This window comes from Stegodyphus dumicola, chromosome 9 (genome assembly GCF_044657685.1).
Source record: "Stegodyphus dumicola isolate Sdum_Otavi_A_Nest chromosome 9, ASM4465768v1".
Taxonomy (NCBI): Eukaryota; Metazoa; Arthropoda; class Arachnida; order Araneae; family Eresidae; genus Stegodyphus; species Stegodyphus dumicola.
In genome coordinates, this window is record NC_140776.1 from 191,478,339 (window position 1) to 191,488,199 (window position 9,861).

At 32.3% G+C, this 9,861-nt stretch overlaps 1 long non-coding RNA gene and 1 other non-coding gene across 2 annotated transcripts in view; one reads left to right on the top strand and one right to left on the bottom strand.

Annotated features, from left to right (window-relative positions):
* The window catches only part of LOC146995601 (uncharacterized), a 214,508-nt gene extending 205,244 nt beyond the window's left edge, over window positions 1-9,264 (bottom strand). Inside the window, exon 1 of the long non-coding RNA XR_015043181.1 lies at window positions 9,068-9,264. This is a non-coding gene — a long non-coding RNA (uncharacterized LOC146995601). The remainder of the gene's footprint in view (window positions 1-9,067) is intronic.
* TRNAN-GUU (transfer RNA asparagine (anticodon GUU)) lies at window positions 5,719-5,792 on the top strand. Its single transcript has one exon. It is a non-coding gene; the product is annotated as a tRNA-Asn (tRNA).
* Window positions 9,265-9,861: the final 597 nt, after the last annotated feature.

Consider the following 9,861-nt stretch of genomic DNA (forward strand, 5'->3'; position numbering starts at 1 on the left):
GCAAAATACTTTTTAGACTGAGCATTCTGAATTCAGATAGATGCAAAAATCTGCTTTTCCTACAACAAATAGTGCATGTGTACTCATGTCACATTAAAAAATTCTTTTTTGTTAATTTCCCTATTGAACAACTGTCTATGCCTGTCTTTTTATTATTCGGAATAATGAATTTTCTTTCAAAACAGTTCAATGAACAAGACTTAAGTGAACTGGCTTGAAATAAAATTTATTTCAAAATATTCTTTTCTGAAATATTCTGTTGACCAGCATCTGTACTGTATAAGTTTCCAGTTTTTGTGGTCTGTAGGCTCTACTTGCATTGTCTAATGCTGTACAGAAGCCCTGGTATAAGAGAAACTCTTTTTAGAATTTCTTTGCAAACACAAATACAAGTGCAATTTTTTCGTAAAAGTGCAGTGGTGTAAACAATTATAAAGTGAAGAATATCTATGTTAGAGATTATATGAAGTGCGATAAACTGCTTTCAAAGTTACTGAAGTTTTTATTTAAATGTAAACATTATTTATACAGACTCTTAATTCTGATTTTATCCTGTTCAGACAGGAGACATCTGCAAACTCCTGGATCTCTGCAGTGAGACCGAGAGGACATTAGAAAGTGCCCTCACAATAGGTAATCAAGAGTAGAAATTTTTTTTGGCATATGCCAGAATTGAATTTGTATGTATTTAGTGTCTTAATATGTTAAAACAGTGTTTACTGTTGTTTCTGCAATTTTGAATTTTCTATGTCGCCAATTGCTTTTGCCATTGACAGAGTTGCCATGCTACCTGGAAAACTGGAAAAAGTCAGGAAATTCGAAAATTGACCAAAAAATTCAGGGAAAAGTCAGGGAATTTAAATATTTTAGTCAAAATCTAGAAGAGTCACGGAATTTCATACAGCGACACCCGCCCCCCCCAAAAAAAGCGAGTTTTGCACCGGCAATGGAAGCGATCACTTTCTTGGCTAATTGTGTATCGCGGAGTGTCATTTGGGCAGCTGGCATAGAGCCGATTTTTGCAGCTCCAATTAGGTTGTCTTTTAGAAAGGCAAAGCAAGTTTTCAGCAACTTTAGTTTCCAATAACCTCAAGAATTGCATGCACATGTGCAGTGCATGTTGAACTAAACAAAATACTTATTCTCGTATAAAACAAAATCAGTTTAATCCTAATATACTGTACCAGGAAAATTAGAATAAAAGAACATGCATTGTTAAGAAGGAAAACTTCTCTGCAACAGGAGTGGCTCTGTTCCAACGTAGAGGAAAACAGCTACGCATGCACGAAATATCTCGCCAAAGCTCGAAGCTGTTGTCGAAATTCAAAGGTCACATTATCAAGATTTCATAAAATGAATTTCTTTAAACTTTAAAGCAAAAGATTTTTTTTTTTTTGAGCAAGTAAATTATTTAATGGGTTAGTTATTTTGAGAGGAGGGGAACTACAAAAATCCGTGTTTAAGTTATTGAGAAAAATCAAAGAAGAAATGTTTTGTCAAAGAATGTTTCTTCTTAACTCGTTTTCCTCAATTTCCTGCACATATCATGGAGAGGGAAATTCTGGCTGCCAGGTTCCGTCGCCAAACCCCTTGGCGAGTTTTCCCTCCACTTTCTAGTGGTGTAATAGCATTACGTCTGTGGAACTTTTCCATCTTTACATAGACGTTCTTTGGTTAGAATAACCTCCATGTATTCTATTCTAACCTCCATGTCCGGTACACATGGGATATGGCAATATGATGAGCAGGAAATGGGTCATTTTATTGTTGGCGACAAATTTCAAAATCGTGCCAAGGCCTTAACACTGTATAATAGGATGTTACCACAAAATCTTTTAAACTTTTTTTTTTTTAAATAAATGCCTTAGTTGTCATTTTGCAGTAAAATAAAAAAAATAGTAATCAGTCATCTAGGCTAACCATTAAATATAACTATATTCGCTAAAATATTGTTGATTATTCTAATTCAATTTTTAAGTAATTATCTTTATTTTTAAGTTATTTGTATCATTTAATGCTGCTTCTTCCCTCTAAATTTATTTATTATTAGTAAATAATACTTTCAAGTTTCAGGAAATTTTCTCTGGCAAAATCCTGAAATTAATTCTAGCAGTATGGATGACATGCCATTACGAAATTTAATACACATATTTTTTGCAAATGTATGCTGCTGAATAAATATAAAATATCTGAATTTATTTAAAAATATCATTAAATATATTTCTTTCATTGAGCTGCAAAATGTGCAAAAAAGACATTTTTCTGGATTAAGATTGGGCAGATTCTAATCTCAATCTTGAGTGGAGAAAACAATTCCTATTATAGTTCAAATAGTAATGCTTTTGGGATTATATTTATATAAGTATGTAATTGTCAAATTTTTGTGTTCTCAAGTAATATCATAATTAGTTTACCTCTTAGCACAGCCAACGTGTATTACGTGGATAGATTGGAATTTTCTTAAAACACACCTGGAAAACCTGAGAAAGTCAGGGAATTTCATTCTCCTGTTTGAGTAGCAACCCTGCATTGATATTTAAAATCGTGGCTGCTATTTTTGTGTAGAAATATTTTTTGTTGGAAAAATTTTCCTTTTTTTTTAACTCAAAATTAGTACATATCTTTTTTTTTTAAATTGAAATTAATATCTTGATTTTTTTTTTTTTTATAGAGTGCGGAGTGCATCAGCTCTCCTTGCAAGAGGTTTGTATAATTATAATGAATTTTTTCCAAGACATTATCTATTTCATTTTCTGTAGATGTTGTCATCTAAGAATATTATTTCTTTAATTTTTTAATATAATTGATTTAATTAAATATTGATTTAAGTCATGAATTTTTATTTAAATTGATCATATGAAAACATTAAATATTTTTATAGAATTACATAACACATTTTTTCACTTTTAAATGGTCAGAAAATGCGTAATGTTTCTCATGCCAGACTAAATGAATATTCATCTAATTTCATATGAAATGTTTTGCTTTTCCACCTGGACTATGTCTGTCAACAGTCTCAACTGATAAACCATATTAAATTAAAAAAGATCCCTTTTGAGCAATTGTTAAAATCTGAGCGCTTTCAATTCTTTTTTTCTTTCCTGTCTCGTTCAGAGTTTCATTATTTAATAAAACTAAAGTCCATATAAAGAAAATGCTCTCTATATTGAGTATGTACTCTGCTGAGTTGAAAATGGGATAGGCAATTTAAAAAAAAAAAAACACTTAGCTGCTAATAAATATGGCGTACACTATTAAATATATTTTTGAATGTGAGAACTTAATAAAAATGTATGAAAAGGTAAATTTATAGGAAACACAACTATTATAAAAAATTCATTTTTACACGTGTCTTTCAGAGAAAAAGAGATGCATTAAGGAATTTTGTCAGACTTTTAATAAAGATTGTAGATATCTTGAGTCTGTGGGAAACTCAATTGATTACATGAGGTTATGGGAGATTTTCACCAGGTTTCCCTACTGAATGTACAATAGCTAAAGTTAAAAGTCTATCAACAACGTATCCTGATTATGTTCTACTGGATTCAAATCTGAGCACCATTCCATATGCTCTGTCATTTTCTCCCCATGTGTTCAAGCTCATGAACCTGGCCATTTTGTTGTGTAAAAAAGGGTGGAATCACCAGTGGCAGCAGTACAAGGCTTTACCAAGATTTTAAGAATTTCTTCTCTGTACATTTGAACTATCAGCGGATCCATTTTAATTCCTTTTTAGACTGTGCTGCCCTAAATTTTATTGAGTGTTCTGTCCAGATCAGAAGTCATCGATTAGCCATCTTTGGACCAAATCTGGATTTCTTGTTGAAGAAAGCTTGGCTGTGCAATTGTCAAATCTCATAGTTCTTAAGACCAGTTCCTTCAAGCTTTAAACTGCTCTGAAGATAGAAATGCATATATCTAGCCCACACATGGAAAGACCTTTGTAAATTCTTTGTGTAAGTTACTTGTAATAGCCAGTGGAAGCTTGCTTTGCAGCTGGGTGGCATTTTGTCACCTCTTCAGTGCGACCATTATTAGCAAATAAGGGTCATTCTTTGAAGTGGAAACTTGTGAAAGACATTGACCAATATGTCTATAAATGCTTCCTACCTCTTGGAACCGGGTTAGGTGGTTACCTCTTAGCTCACTGGAGGGTTGGATGCTAGGATCTGTTGACGACTGACTTCCCATCTTGGTGTGGTTCATCGCATGTTGTTTTAACACAAAAACGTTTTGACTCAGGATTCTGATCTGAAGTGGATGCAAAAATCTGCTGTTACTACAATAAAGGTGCAAGTATACAGATTTAAAAGAAACACTCATTTTAGACATTCAGGTCACATTAAAAAAGTATATTCATTGTTAACCACATAAGTTTCTTTTCTCTGTCATATTATGACAAAAAATAAGCATATTTTTGATAAAAATTTTTATGAAGAAATTCATTATATAAACCCAAATCAGCAGTCAGAACTATTTTAAGTGTTGAATTTATTGATTTACGCTAATTTTTATTTTCATCGTAAAAAGCACATTTTCCCTTAAAGTTGGCTTTTTTTGAACAAGGGAACTGGAAAGAACACTTTACAAAAATAGATGTCAGAATTTAAAATGTTTTATTGTTATTACATATCTCTTAGATTCCAAAGAAGAATTATTAATATCAAGTTCACAAAAGTTCCGAATTTGCGCTAAATTATACTTTCCGTTTCTTCGTTACTAGAGAAGTCAGTCAACAAACTGTCATTAATTCCAGAATCATTTAGTGAAATTTCAGATTCACTATCTGAGTCAATATCAGAGTTATCTTCAGTTATAAGCTGCTCATTATCATTCATTTCTTCTTTTATTTTAGCTCCAAATTTAAAAGAAATAGTATTCGCAGTAGCCGGAACACCGAGCTAGTGAAAAGAAATTTTGCACCTTTACTTACGTAAAAGAATTCAGTAAAACCTAACCTTGAAACCAGTTGTTTTGCAATTCTAACTTTACTGTATTACTAGCGCCATCTGTTAGAAACATTATACACTAAACAAGCAAAAAATTCAGGCAAATCAGTGTATTAGACTAGAGGTGCTCGGGAAAATAAACAAAGTGCCATTTCCAAGTACCCGAATAGCATTCGGGCGAAACTGGGAAGTGGTTAATTTGCATTTTAAACAGCTTTCTGTGCTTGCTTTTTTCATTATTAAGAGTAATGAATTTCATTTCAAAGCAGTTCAGTAAACAACACTTTAGTGAACTAGTTTGAAAAAAAAAATATATTTTGAAAAATTCTTTTCCGTTGACCAATATCTTTATCATATAAGTTTCCAGTTTTTGTGGCCCACAGGCTCTACTTGCATTGTGTAAAGCTGTACATAACCCCTGTGTAAGAGTATACATATACAGCCCCCTACAGAGTATATATATATACACATATGTACTCCTTTATATAGAGAGAGTTGCCCCATTTTATATAGAGTATACTCCTTTTTTATATAGAGTAAAACCCCCTTTTATATACAGTGTACCCCTTTTTATATAGAGTACACCTATATATATGGTCTCTGTTGTATTCTGTATAAAAACGGGTATACCTTTATATAGAGTATACCCTTTTTTATAGCATATTCTCCCTTTTATATAGAATATACCCTTTTTATATAGAGTATACCTATATATACTCTCTATGTATAGAGCATATCTTCTAAGGTATTTCTCCCGCTTTCCTAGCGTGCCTTCGTGGTGTAGTGGCTTTGCACGCTGGGCCGTTGTTCCAGAGGTCCATGGTTCGATTCCTGGCGAAGGCATTTGCTCATTTTTCCTCTTGCCTGCTTCCAAAAAATACTTAATGTCTCTACAACCTACATATATAGAGTATAAGTCCTTTTTAGTATTTCTTTTGGTAAGCAAACACAAATACAAGTGCAGGTCTCTTGTAACAGTAGAGTGGTGTAAACTTAGAAAGCAAAGAATATATGTGTTAGGGCTTATATGAAATTAATGCTTTGAAATTTACTGAAGTTTTCATTTAAATGTAAAAATAATTTATACAGTACTTTAATTCTGATTTTATTCTTTTCAGCACAAGGAAATGAGCATGAAGTTAATCATGCTTGACGAATGGGAAGATCAATTAGAGGCCCTCATTGAAACAGGTAATTCAGAGTAACATTTTTTAGCATATGCTGGAATTGTATCTTTTATGCATATTTATTATTATTTTTCTTTCTTAACTCAGTCGTTAGCATTATTTTCCAGTTGGCTTTAGTTAATCTTGTAATGGTAATAAAAGTTTCAGTAAAATTAGGCTGCTTCAGACAAACCTTCTTGGATATGAACTCGTAGAATTTTGCATTATATCCTTTTTCTGAAGAACATAGAATGAAAACTGAGTTCCAAGAAGAATAAAGTGATCTGTTTTATTGATAAAGGCTTTAGGTGAATAAAAAGCATGATTCTGTTCATGTTTTAAAATGCTTTATGGCTTCTTGGCAATCAGTTAGCAGAAATTTTACCTTTGAATTTAAATTCATTCAATACTGGATGAATGCTTGAAAAATTGATGCTTGCATTGAACCAATGCTTCCAAAATAGATTCATAGTTAACAGGAATGACAGAAGTAACCATTTGTTGTGAGCATTGACTGGACTATTTTCTGCACCATTCACATGTAATACTTATCAGTAGTGAACTGACCTATGAAATTAAGTGTTATTAATTTGGCAAGGGGGAAAATTGTTATACTTTTATGAGTGCCTTATGTTCTGTAAACACAATAAAGTTCATTTCTTCAAACAGATATCTGAAGTATTTAATAGTGTTAAATATTGCGAAAAGTCATAATCTGTTTGCAAGACTCAAAATTGTTTCAGTGTCTTTTGACCAATGTAAGTTTATTTTGTTATTTTTCTTACAACTTCCCAGTGTACCATTTAAAGGAAGTTTAACTTCACCAGAATGATTTAAAAACTTCTTATAGAAATTAAGAATTCTCAAAAAATGTCAGAGTTCAAAAATAGTTTTTGTTTTCAGGAAATCTTGGATAACTTCAAAAAGAATGATTCTATTTTTGTCAATTATGTCACCAAAGAATTTTACACGTCCTGCATTTAGGAAGGTTGACAGTCAACTTATGATTTTTTCCCCTCTTAAAAACTTCTTTGATATAAAGGATATTCATTGAGAGATGATGAAGGAATCAAAACATCCTTTCCATATATAGTAAACAGTAATTTAAATCGTACAGAATTTGATCTAGTAGTCTTTGTGAAGTTTGCGCAGCATTTCGTAAGGAAAATGTTATGCAGTTAAACTCAAATAATCCAATAGGGGTAACCAATGCCGTTTCTGGTATGTCCTCTTTAGTCATTGGTACCTGGTGATGCACTTTTTGAGGTATAATGTTGAAAAAATAGCCTTATTGTTAAAAGTATATGTAAAATCATATTGATGCCTCATTGGATAATTACCTGGAATGGTTAATTTCATTTACAGTAGTTGCCGCGAGGTCACAAAAATCCACCTGATTTTTTTACCATGTGCAGAGGGATACTCCATCAGCTTTTAGAAGGACTACAAATTCCTTTTCATACTAAATAAGCAAAATCTGCTTTTGGAGCAGCCAGTTTTGTGAGGCGCTAAGCTCTAACCTTAGCCGCTGCTGGAGAATGTTTATGTTTTATTAAATGTGTAATACTACGAGTATTTGTATCCAAAAGCTGTTTTAAAACATCTTCAAATAAAGAATCATATTCATAAGTAAATAGCTAAATATATGTAAACTTGGTAAAACTAATTTTGGGCACAATATCTCGGGGTATCTTGTCATCTGATGCAGCATGAACTGTCAATTGTTTGGGGAATTTCAAATTAACAGCTTGGTTTCTAGTGGTTATTAAACACCAATTTGTAGATATGTACATAGTGTTTAGAATGACTAATCTGAACAGTGAACATACAAAACAGATGGTAAGAGAGATTCTTTGCAGTCCACCAGAGATAAGATTGTTGTTGACCATGCTTTAGATGGAGAAATCAGGACATAATGACTACGTTGAAGTACAGCTTTTTTACCTTCCAAATCTTCTGTTTTGCATTCCATTTATCATTTATGTTTTGAGAATGCCTAGTGAATCATTTATGTCTATATGTTTTGCTGACTATAAATTATGAAAATGATGGCCTTTTATGTATGATGTTCAGTATCTCCACTACAGTCTTGCTGACTTGTTATTTTACATGGGAAATTCAAAATATCCAGATGGATGACATCCATGCTTTCCTCTATGCTTTCCTCGTTCAAATGCAACATTTGAAAGCAACCGTGGAGAATGCCTGCCTTTCAAAATGGCTCTCTACTTTTAGGTGTTTTTTTTTTTTCTTTTTTTTTTTTTTTCAAAGCACTCTCTTGAAGTATATGTTTACAAAACAGAACCTTGTATCAGGCCTTCTTCATTCTATGGCATGAGCAATTAAACTATTATTGGTATGAAGAATTAAACATTTGGGAGGCTATTTGGTGTTCAAACTTTTCACTTGAATTTTGCCTTCAATTATACTTTTGAAACTAGATACTGCTTTACAGAAGCCTTGATATTCCATCAAATGCTTCCACTCTATATTGTGTACAATGTGTTAAAATGAAGTTACCCAAATTAATATTAATAAAAATGTTCTCCTGTTGTTCTTCCCAGACATTCTTATTATCTTGTACACCATCTGATTTTATACTCCATCAGCTATAGTAAAGGAAAGTAAGTAATTTCTTTTTAAAAATAGTGGTGAATACACTAAATTTATACCATTCACAAGAACACACAGTATTAGTTTAAAACCTTGGAAGCAGTAAAACACACAGCAAAACTCTATTTATGTGAGTTTTGAGAAGCTTCAAGCAGATTTCAGAAATTCTGGAAGGACTGAGAGCGAAAAATTTTTCGTACGATGGTTCCAAGGAACATCCGAGCATTATTTTTCTGGAGAACACATGGAACATACATTGGGAACTAGTGCTTTAGAAGTATTATTATTTTATATCCTTATCTTCTAACTAATTAATCAAGGTAAAACAAAACTGCTTACCTTGTTCCAATGGGTTCGGCCAGGGCCACTGGATGATTTCTTCTCTGTGAATACTTGCAAAATCTTGAAAGGGATAATCCATAAATGATAAACTTTTGTAACACAAACATATTTAATGAAGAAGCAAACGGTTACTGAATATTTACATAATGAAAAGGTTTAAATGTTCGCACGACGCAGCGGCGACTTCTCAGTCCCGAGTTCTCATGATCTCTAGCGAGAGTTCATAGTTCGAGATGACGTCACTCAGCCATCGGATCTCAGCAAGAGTTGAGTTGCAAAAAGAGGTTAGAATTCCCTATCAAAATTATGTTTCAGTTTATAAGAATTTTACATAATGTAAGGTGTACATTTCTAACACAGAAAACGGCTATTATCTGGTTTTTCACTATATGGGGCTTCTTTGTTTCTCTTACTCTCCCAACCCTAAATTTAAAATGTTTGTAATTGGTTATTAAGTCACAGTAATATTAATAATTTATTCTTCAGTTAGTCTCCAAAAAATTATAACTTTCGTTTCCTCTTTTATATAAATTAACAAATCCTATTGACAACTATTTCTCTACAGCAGCAGCACCTTTAAACAAAAAACCGTAGCATTTTCAGTATTTACTGTTGTTTCTGCAGTTTTGAATTTTATATGTCACCAATTGCTCTTGTCATTGAAATTCAAAACCATGGCCATTAAATTTTTATAGAGAGAGTTAAGCCTTTTTTTACTCATAATCAGTACACATGTTTCTTTAAATTTCAGATAATACCTTGATTCTTTTTTTTTTTTTTTTTTCGCAGGG